An 11,745-nucleotide genomic window follows, 5' to 3' on the forward strand; every position below is an offset into this window, starting at 1 on the left:
AAGCTTATTCTTATTCTAAGATATTCGCTGCACTTCAACCTGATGGATGTGATGATCCGTGACACTCATCAACATCCATCCTTATGAACGCGTGCCTGACAACTACTTCCGTTCTACAAGTGAGAGCTAGAGTGTGTATCTCTTGGATTTCTTAATCAGAATCTTCGTGGTATAAGCTAGAATCCATTGGCAGCATTCTTGAGAATCTGGAAAGCCTAAACCTTGTCTGTGGTATTCCGAGTAGGATTCAGGGATTGAATAACTGTGACGAGCTTCAAACTCTCGAGTGTTGGGCGTAGTGACAGACGCAAAAGGATCATTGGATCCTATTCCGACATGATCGAGAACCGATAGATGATTAGCCATGCTGTGACAGAGCATTTGGACCATTTTCACTGAGAGGACGGGAGGTAGCCATTGACAATGGTGAAACCCAACATACAGCTTGCCATGGAAAGGAGTAAGAATGATTGGATGAAAGCAGTAGGAAAGCAGAAACTCAAGAGGGATAAAGCATCTCCATACACTTGTCTGAAATTCCCACCAATGAATTACATAAGTATCTCTATCTTTATTTCATGCTTTATTTATCTTTATATTCGAAAACCATTATAACCATTTGAATCCACCTAACTAAGATTTACAAGATGACCATAGCTTGCTTCATACCAACAATCTCCGTGGGATCGACCCTTACTCACGTAAGGTATTACTTGGACGACCCAGTGCACTTGCTGGTTAGTTGTGGGAAGTTGTGACAAAGTGTGATTCACGTTTGAGAGCTCCAAGTTTATTGGCGCCATCGTTGATGATCACAATTTCGTGCACCAAGTTTTTGGTGCCGTTGCCGGGGATCGAGCCCGGGTCACCCGCGTGATAGGTGGGAATACTCACCACTATACTACAACGACACCAAAAACTTGGTGCACGAAAATTACACTCACACTATGTAATTCCGCACAACTGGTGCACGAAATTGCAATCACACTTTTGCAATCCCGCACAACTAACCAGCAAGTGCACTGGGTCGTCCAAGTAATACCTTACGTGAGTAAGGGTCGATCCCACGGAGATTGTCGGCTTGAAGCAAGCTATGGTTATCTTGTAAATCTTAGTCAGGATATCAAAGATTATCAGGGTTGATTTTGAAAAGTAAAAGAACATGAAATAAGTACTTTTTTTGCAGTAATGGGGAACAGGTTGAGGCTTTGGAGATGCTCCATCTTCTGAATCTCTGCTTTCCTACTGTCTTCTTCTTCAAACACACAAGGCTCCTTCCATGGCAAGCTGTATGTAGGGTTTCACCGTTGTCAATGGCTACCTCTCATCCTCTCAGTGGAAATGTTCAACGCACCCTGTCACGGCACGGCTATCCATCTGTCGGTTCTCAATCAGGCCAGAATAGAATCCAGTGATTCTTTTACATCTGTCACTAACGCCCCGCCTTCAGGAGTTTGAAGCTCGTCACAGTCATTCAATCATTGAATCCTACTCAGAATACCACAGACAAGGTTTAGACCTTCCGGATTCTCTTGAATGCCGCCATCAGTTCTAGCTTATACCACGAAGATTCTGATTAAAGAATCCAAGAGATATCTACTTAATCTAAGGTAGAACGGAGGTGGTTGTCAGGCACACGTTCATAGTTGAGAATGATGATGAGTGTCACGGATCATCACATTCATCCGGTTTAAGAACAAGTGATATCTTAGAACGGAAGCAATCATGATTGAATAAGAAACAGTAGTAATTACATTAATTCATCAAGACACAGCAGAGCTCCTCAACCCCAACCATGGGGTTTAGAGACTCATGCCGTGGAAGGTACACAAAGAAACGTGTAAAGTGTCATGAGGTACAGATACAATGTCAAAAGATCCTATTAATAGTAAGCTAGTAACCTAGGGTGTACAGAAATGAGTAAATGACGTAAAAATCCACTTCTGGGTCCACTTAGTGTGTGCTTGGGCTGAGCATTGAAGCTTTCATGTGTAGAGACCTTTTCTGGAGTTAAACGCCAGCTTTCATGCCAGTTTGGGCGTTTAACTCCAATTTTTATGCCAGTTCCAGCGTTAAACGCTGGAAATTCTGAGGCTGATTTGCAACGCCGGTTTGGGCCATCAAATCTCGGGCAAAGTATGGACTATTACACATTGCTGGAAAGCCCAGGATGTCTACTTTCCAACGCCGTTAAGAGCGCACCAATTGGGCTTCTGTAGCTCCAGAAAATCCACTTCGAGTGCAGGGAGGTCAGAATCCAACAGCATCTATAGTCCTTTTCAGCCTCTAAATCAGATTTTTGCTCAGATCCCTCAATTTCAGCCAGAAAATACCTGAAATCACAGAAAAACACACAAACTCATAGTAAAGTCCAGAAAAGTGAATTTTAACTAAAAACTAATAAAAATATACTAAAAACTAACTAAATCATACTAAAAATAATGCCAAAAAGCGTATAAATTATCCGCTCATCACAACACCAAACTTAAATTGTTGCTTGTCCCCAAGCAACTGAAAATCAAAATAGAATAAAAAGAAGAGAATATACTATAGACTCCAAAATATCAAAGAAACATAGTTCCAATTAGATGAGCGGGACCAGTAGCTTTTTGCTTCCGAACAGTTTTGGCATCTCACTTTATCCTTTGAAGTTCAGAATGATTGGCATCTTTAGGAACTCAGAACTCAGATAGTGTTATTGATTCTCCTAGTTAAGTATAATGATTCTTGAACATAGCTAGTGTATGAGACTTGGCTGTGGCCCAAAGCACTCTGTCTTCCAGTATTACCACCGGATACATACATGCCACAGACACATAATTGGGTGAACCTTTTCAGATTGTGACTCAGCTTTGCTAGAGTCCCCAATTAGAGGTATCCAGGGTTCTTAAGCACACTCTTTTTGCCTTGGTTCACAACTTTATTCCTTTTCTTTTTCTTTCTTTTTCTTTTTTTTTTCGAAATATATTTATTTATTTTTTTTTGTATTCACTGCTTTTTCTTGCTTCAAGAATCAATCTGATGATTTTTTAGATCCTCAATAACAGTTCTCTTTTTCCTCATTCTTTCAAGAGCCAACAATTTTTAACATTCTCAAAACAACAAATTCAAAAGACATATGCACTGTTCAAGCATTCATTCAGAAAACAAAAAGTATTGTCACCACATCAAACTAATTCAACTAGTTTCAAGGATAAATTCGAAATCCTGTACTTCTTGTTCTTTTGTGATTAAAGCATTTTTCATTTAAGAGAGGTGATGGATTCATAGGACATTCATATCTTTAAGGCATAAACTTTAAATTTTATTAATTATGAATTAAGAAAAAGACTCAAAAAATAGAAAACAAACAAAAATTTAAATAGGCTCCTAATGATAGAGGTTTTCACAGAGTTAGAACTCAACAACCTTGATTTTGAGAAGTGGATGCTCCCTCAAATTGAGGGGAGAACTTTTGGCGTTTCAGTTCTTGAAGTTCACGCCCCTGCTTCTCTTGTTCCTTCTGCAATTTGCAGAGCATGCAGTTCTGATTCTGCTCTTCTTCCTTAAGTTGCTCCATAGTCTCTTGCAACTTGGTGATAGATGCTTCCAGGCTGGCCCAGTAGCCAATTTCAGGAAATTCAGGGAGGAACTCCTGCGCCCTCCTTTTGATAGAGTTGTCTTATGTTTGTCCTTCCATTGACTTCTTGGTGATTGGATGTTCAATGGGTATGAATTCATCTACTCCCATCTTTACCCCAGCCTCTTTACAGAGCAAGGAGATCAAGCTTGGGTAGGCCAGTTTGGCTTCAGTGGAATTCTTATTTGCAATTGTGTAGATCTCACAAGCAATCACATGATGAACCTCCACTTCTTTTCCAAGCATAATGCAATGAATCATCACTGCTCTCTTGATAGTGACCTCAGAACGGTTGCTGGTGGGCAATATGGAACGCCCAATAAAGTCTAGCCAACCTCTTGCAATTGATTTGAGGTCTCCCCTCTTGAGTTGGTTTGGGACACCCTTTGAATTGGTTATCCACTTAGTTCCAGGGAGGCATATGTCCTCTAGAACTTGATCCAACCCTTTATCTGCTCTCACCATTCTCCTATTAAAGGATTCAGGATCATCTTGCAGTTGAAGTAACTTGAAGATTTCTCTTATTTTGTCCAGATGGAAGTACATAACTTTCCCTCTGACCATGGTTCTGTAAGTATGGTAAGCGGTTCCGGTCATTCTCTGCTTATCTGTTAGCCACAGATTTGAGTAGAATTCCTAAACCATATTCCTTCCAACCTTTATCTCAGGATTGGTTAGAACTTCCCATCCTCTGTTTCGGATTTGCTCTTGGATCCCTGGATATTCATCTTCTTTCAGATCAAATTTTACTTCCGGGATCGCTGACCTCAGACCCATTATTTTGTGATAATGGTCTTCATGTTCTTTGGTTAAGAACTTCTCTTGATTCCAAAGATTCTTTGGATTATTCTCTTTCTTTCCTCTTAAATTGGTTTATTTTCCCTTAGGAGCCATGATCTTGATGAATCTTGGCTTTAGTGATCACGGAAAAGCACACCAAACTTAGAGGTTTGCTTGTCCTCAAGCAAAAGAAAGGAAGGAGAAGAGAGAGGAGAAGAGAAAATTTGAATGGTGTGGGGTAATGGTGAGGCCGAACGTGTTTTTATAAGGGGGGGGGGGGGGAAGGAGATTTCGAAAAAATTGAAAAGAGATTTGAGAAGATATGGAGAGAATTTGAGAAAAGGGTGAGTTTTTGAATAAGATTTGGGATTGATTTGAGAGGCATTTGAAGAATGATTTTGATTTGTGAGGATTTTAAAGTGAATGATGAAAGGTTGAGATGGGTTTATGTAGAAAAGTATGGGTAAGAAAAGGAAAGTTTGAAAAAAATTTGATTGGAAAACAAAATCTTGGTCCCCCCACCTTTCTGGCGTTAAACGCCCAGAATGGCATCCATTCTGGCGTTTAACGCCCATTTGTTGCCCATTGTGGGCGTTTAACGCCCAGCCAGGTGCCCTGGCTGGCGTTAAACGCCAGAATCCCCTTTGTCACTGGGCGTTTTGCTAAACGCCCAGGATGCTGCACACCTGGCGTTAAACGCCCAGAATGGTGCCCATTCTGGCGTTTAACGCCCAAAATGCCCTTACTGGTGTTTTTCGCCAGTAAGCTCTTTTTCTCTGCTTTTGTGCTGAATCCTTCTGTAACTCTGTGAATTCCTTCATTTTTTGATACTTGCCTTTGTAAAAACAAAACATATAACCTGCTAATGACTGGGTTGCCTCCCAGCAAGCGCTTCTTTACTGTCTTTAGCTGGACCTTTACTGAGAATCACTCAAGTCTCAGTTTTGAGCATTCCTGCTCAAAATTGCCTTCAAGATAATGCTTGATTCTTTGTCCATTAACAATGAACTTTTGTCAGAATCAATATCCTGAAGCTCAACATATCCATATGGTGACACTCCTGTAATCACATACGGACCCCTCCACCGGGATTTAAGTTTCCCTGGAAACAATCTGAGCCTAGAATTGAAGAGCAGAACCATTTGGCCTGGCTCAAAGACTCTGGTTGACAACTTCTTGTCATGCCACTTCTTTGCCTTTTCCTTATAAATTTTTGCATTTTCAAAGGCATTGAGTCTGAACTCCTCTAGCTCATTTAGCTGGAGCAATCTTTTTTCACCAGCTAACTGAGCATCCATGTTTAGGAATCTGGTTGCTCAGTAGGCTTTATGTTCCAGTTCCACGGGCAGATGACAGGCCTTCCCATACACCAGTTGGTATGGAGAGGTTCCTATAGGAGTCTTGAATGCTGTTCTGTATGCCCACAGAGCATCATCCAAACTCTTTGCCCAATCCTTTCTTCGGGCTATCACAGTCCGTTCTAGGATTCTTTTTAGTTCTCTGTTAGAGACTTCAGCTTGCCCATTTATCTGTGGATGATACGGAGTTGCCACTTTGTGGCTAATTCCATATCTGACCATAGCAGAGTATAGCTGTCTATTGCAGAAATGAGTGCCCCCGTCACTGATTAGTACTCTGGGAACACCAAACCTGCTGAAGATGTGTTTCTGGAGGAATTTCAGCACGGTCTTGGTATCATTAGTGGGTGTAGCAATTGCTTCTACCCACTTAGATACATAGTCCACTGCCACCAGAATGTAAGTGTTTGAGTATGATGGTGGGAATGCACCCATGAAGTCAATTCCCCATACATCAAACAATTCTATCTCTAATATCCCTTGTTGAGGCATGGCATATCCGTGAGGCAAGTTACTAGCCCTTTGGCAACTGTCACAGCTACGCACAAACTCTCGGGAATCTTTATAGAGAGTAGGCCAGTAGAAGCCACATTGGAGGACTTTAGTGGGTGTTTGCTCACTTCCAAAATGTCCTCCATACTGTGATCCATGGCAATGCCATAGGATCCTTTGTGCTTCTTCTCTGGGTACACATCTGCGGATTACTCCGTCTGCACATCTCTTAAAGAGATATGGCTCATCCCATAGGTAGTACTTGGCATCTGAAATTAATTTCTTTCTTTGCACTCTGCTGTACTCCTGGGGTATGAACCTCACAGCTTTATAGTTTGCAATATCTGCGAACCATGGAGCTTCCTGAATGGCAAAGAGTTGCTCATCTGGGAAAGTCTCAGAGATCTCAGTAGAAGGAAGGGACGTCCCAGCTACTGGTTCTATTCGGGACAGATGATCAGCTACTTGGTTCTCTGTCCCTTTTCTGTCTCTTATTTCTATATCAAACTCTTGCAGAAGCAACACCCATCTTATAAGCCTGGGTTTTGAATCCTGCTTTGTGAGTAAGTATTTAAGAGCAGCATGGTCAGTGTACACAATCACTTTTGATCCCACTATATAAGATCTAAACTTGTCAATGGCATAGACCACTGCAAGTAATTCTTTTTCTGTGGTTGTGTAATTCTTCTGTGCATCATTTAGAACACGGCTGGCATAATAAATGACGTGCAGAAGCTTGTTATGCCTCTGTCCCAACACCGCACCAATGGCATGGTCACTGGCATCACACATTAATTCAAATGGTAATGTCCAATCTGGTGTAGAGATGACTGGTGCTGTGACCAGCTTAGCTTTCTGGGTCTCAAACGCCTGCTGACACTATGTGTCAAACACGAATGGTGTGTCAGCAGCTAGCAGGTTACTCAAAGATTTTGCAATTTTCGAAAAAACCTTTATGAACCTTCTGTAGAATCCTGCATGCCCCAGAAAGCTTCTGATTGCCTTAACATTGGCAGGTGGTGGTAATTTTTCAATTACCTCTACCTTTGCCTTATCCACCTCTATTCCCCTGCTTGAAATTTTGTGCCCAAGGACAATTCCTTCAGTCACCATAAAGTGACATTTCTCCCAGTTTAAAACCAGGTTAGTCTCTTGGCACCTTTTCAGGACAAGTGCTAGGTGATTAAGACAGGAGCTGAATGAGTCTCCATATACTGAGAAGTCATCCATGAAGACTTCCAGGAATTTCTCCACAATATCAGAGAAGATGGATAACATGCATCTCTGAAAGGTTGCAGGAGCATTACACAGACCAAAAGGCATCCTCCTGTAGGCAAACACGCCAGAAGGGCAAGTAAATGCTGTTTTCTCTTGGTCCTGAGGATCTACTGCAATTTGGTTGTAACCTGAATAGCCATCCAAAAAGCAGTAATAATCATGACCAGCTAGTCTTTCTAGCATTTGGTCTATGAATGGTAAAGGAAATGATCCTTTCTGGTGGCTGTATTGAGCCTTCTGTAGTCAATACACATACGCCACCCTGTGACTGTTCTTGTAGGAACCAGTTCATTTTTTTCATTATGAACCACTGTCATGCCTCCCTTTTTGGGGACAACTTGGACAGGGCTCACCCAGGGGCTATCAGAAATAGGATAAATAATCCCAGCCTCTAGTAATTTAGTGACCTCTTTCTGCACCACCTCCTTCATGGTTGGATTTAGCCTCCTCTGTGGTTGGACCACTGGTTTGGCATTATCCTCCAACAGGATCTTGTGCATGCATCTAGCTGGGCTAATGCCCTTAAGATCACTTATGGACCACCCAAGAGCTGTCTTGTGTGTCCTTAGCACTTGAATCAGTGCCTCCTCTTCCTGTGGATTCAAAGCAGAGCTTATAATCACTGGAAAAGTGTCACCCTCTCCCAGAAATGCATACTTCAGGGATGGTGGTAGTGGTTTGAGTTCAGGTTTGGGAGGCTTATCCTCCTCCTGAGGAATTTTCGAAAATTCCTTTGTTTCCTGTGGTTCTTCTTGATCAGGTTGAGCATCCTTGAAGATGTCTTCAAGCTCTGATTCTAGGCTTTCAGTCATATTGATCTCTTCTACCAAAGAGTCAATAATGTCAGCGCCCATGCAGTCATTTGGTGTGTCTGGATGCTGCATAGCTTTCACAGCATTCAACTTGAACTCATCCTCATTGACTCTCAGGGTTACTTCCCCTTTTTATACATCAATGAGAGTTCGTCCAGTTGCTAGGAAAGGTCTTCCTAGAATGAGAGTTGCACTTTTGTGCTCCTCCATTTCCAGCACCACAAAGTCAGTTGGAAAGGCAAATGGCCCAACCTTGACAATCATATCCTCTATTATGCCTGATGGATGTTTAATGGAGCCATCAGCAAGTTGGAGGCATATCCAGTTTGGTTTGACTTCTCCAGTCAACCCAAGCTTTCTGATAGTGGATGCAGGTATTAGATTGATGCTTGCTTCAAGATCACATAGGGCTGTCTTGGTGCAAGCACCTTCTAATGTGCATGGTATCATAAAGCTTCCTGGATCTTGAAGCTTTTCTGGTAAGCTTTTCAGAATGACTGCACTGCATTCTTCAGTGAGAAATACTTTTTTAGTTTCTCTCCAATCCTTCTTATGACTTAAAATCTCTTTCATAAACTTAGCATAAGAAGGTATTTGCTCAAGTACCTCTGCAAACGGAATCTTTATTTCAAGAGTCCTTAGATAATTTGCAAAGCGGGCAAATTGCTTATCCTGCTCCGCTTGGCGGAGTTTCTGAGGATAAGGCATCTTGGCTTTATATTCTTCAACCTTAGTTGCTGCAGGCTTGTTCCTTACAGAAGTAGTTGAAGAATCCTTTTTAGAGGGGTTACTGTCAGCACTCTCAGGTGTCTGATCCTCCCTTGGCGTCTGAACACCAGGATTGGGTGGAAAATGGGCGTTAAACGCCAACTTTTCCTCCTTTTCTGGCGTTTGAACGCCAGAACTGGGCAAGGAATGGGCGTTTAACGCCAGCTTTTCCTCCTTTTCTGGCGTTTGAACGCCAATAGCATTCCTCTCTGGGCTCTTACTGTCCTCAGAAGGATTTCGAACAGTGGTTTGGTTATCCTCTGTCAATTGTTCCTTATTTGACTTTTTGCTCTTTTGAGTGGTGTTGTTCAGTGTCTTCCCACTCCTCAGTTGAACTGCTTAACATTCTCCTGTTATCTGATTAGATATCTGCTGTTTTGCTTGATTCAACTACAGTTCTATGTTCTTGTTAGCAACTTTAGTTTCATGAAGCATCTCTTTAAATTCTGCTAACTGTTCTGTCATCAGGAGCAATTGTTGATTAAGCTCAATCATCTGTTCTTGAGGATTAGGATCAGTGACTACTGCCATGACTTCCTCTTTTGGAGAGAACTCGTTGCTAGAGTACAAATATTGGTTTCTAGCAACAGTGTCTATAAGCTCTTGAGCCTCTTCAATTGTCTTCCTCATGTGTATAGATCCACCAGCTGAGTGGTCTAAAGACATCTGAGCTTTTTCTGTAAGCCCATAGTAGAAGATGTCTAACTGTACCCACTCTGAAAACATTTCAGAGGGGCATTTTCTTAGCATACCTCTATACCTCTCTCAGGCATTATAAAGGGATTCATTATCCTCTTGTTTAAAGCCTTGGATGTCCAGCCTTAGCTGTGTCATCCTCTTTGGAGGGTAAAAATGATTCAGGAATTTGTCTGATAACTGTTTCCATGTCTTTATGCTTGCTGTAGGTTGGTTATTCAACCACCTTTTAGCTTGATCTTTTACAGAAAATGAAAACAGTAATAGTCTGTAGACATCCTGATCCACCTCTTTATCATGTACTGTGTCAGCAATTTGTAAGAACTGTGCCAGAAACTCAGTAGGTTCTTCCTGTGGAAATGAGTTGAGGATTTAGCTCAAAGCTGCTTGCTTTGATGGGAGGTGTACAAATGCTACTCCCATATGCAGCTGTAATGGGGTTGGCATATGACCCCAGAGTCCTTCTGGACTGATCAATCCCACTTAGGTCCATAATGGATAAAGGGAAATGATATGGATTGCAAATAGATAAATTTTGTTTTTTTTTTTTGAATTATCCGAAAAAGATAAAATAAAATAGAACAAGAGAAAAATAAAATAAAAATTAAAAAATTAAAAAAGAATAAGATCAAAGCAAATTGAAAACTGAATCAATTAGTTAATTAAAAAGATTTTGAGATTAGCAATTAGAAAGATATGATTGAAAAATTTTTATGAAAAAAGATTTGATTTTTGAAAAGAAGAAAGAGAAAAACAACAAAATGACACCAAACTTAAAATTTTTAGAAAATCAAACACTAATTTTCGAAAATTTTAAGGGAGAAACACAAAGAGGACACCAAACTTAGAATTTTTATGGATCAAAAAGGGACTGAAGACATGCAAATTCGAAAATTAAAAGAAAAACTAAAGCATGCAATTGACACCAAACTTAAAATATGAAACTAGACTCAACTAAAAGACTATAAACCAACAAAAATAAAACAGTCCTAATCTAAGCAACAAGATAAGCCGTCAGTTGTCCAAACTCGAACAATCCCCGGCAACGGCGCCAAAAACTTGGTGCACGAAATTGCAATCACACTTTTGCAATCCCGCACAACTAACCAGCAAGTGCACTTGGTCGTCCAAGTAATACCTTACGTGAGTAAGGGTCGATCCCACGGAGATTGTCGGCTTGAAGCAAGTTATGGTTATCTTGTAAATCTTAGTCAGGATATCAAAGATTATCAGGGTTGATTTTGAAAAGTAAAAGAACATGAAATAAGTACTTGTTTTGCAGTAATGGGGAACAGGTTGAGGCTTTGGAGATGCTCCATCTTCTGAATCTCTGCTTTCCTACTGTTTTCTTCTTCAAACACACAAGGCTCCTTCCATGGCAAGCTGTATGTAGGGTTTCACCGTTGTCAATGGCTACCTCCCATCCTCTCAGTGGAAATGTTCAACGCACCCTGTCACGGCACGGCTATCCATCTGTCGGTTCTCAATCAGGCCGGAATAGAATCCAGTGATTCTTTTGCGTCTGTCACTAACGCCCCGCCTTCAGGAGTTTGAAGCTCATCACAGTCATTCAATCATTGAATCCTACTCAGAATACCACAGACAAGGTTTAGACCTTCCGGATTCTCTTGAATGCCGCCATCAGTTCTAGCTTATACCACGAAGATTCTGATTAAAGAATCCAAGAGATATCTACTTAATCTAAGGTAGAACGGAGGTGGTTGTCAGGCACACGTTCATAGTTGAGAATGATGATGAGTGTCACGGATCATCACATTCATCCGGTTTAAGAACAAGTGATATCTTAGAACGGAAGCAATCATGATTGAATAAGAAACAGTAGTAATTGCATTAATTCATCAAGACACAGCAGAGCTCCTCACCCCCAACCATGGGGTTTAGAGACTCATGCCGTGGAAGGTACACAAAGAAACGTGTAAAG

At 41.2% G+C, this 11,745-nt stretch overlaps 1 non-coding gene across 1 annotated transcript; it reads right to left on the reverse strand.

Annotated features, from left to right (window-relative positions):
* Window positions 1-839: 839 nt before the first annotated feature.
* On the reverse strand, window positions 840-911 carry TRNAD-AUC (transfer RNA aspartic acid (anticodon AUC)). The gene has a single exon. It is a non-coding gene; the product is annotated as a tRNA-Asp (tRNA).
* Window positions 912-11,745: the final 10,834 nt, after the last annotated feature.

Source organism: Arachis stenosperma, chromosome 4 (assembly GCF_014773155.1).
Source record: "Arachis stenosperma cultivar V10309 chromosome 4, arast.V10309.gnm1.PFL2, whole genome shotgun sequence".
NCBI classification, from domain to species: domain Eukaryota; kingdom Viridiplantae; phylum Streptophyta; class Magnoliopsida; order Fabales; family Fabaceae; genus Arachis; species Arachis stenosperma.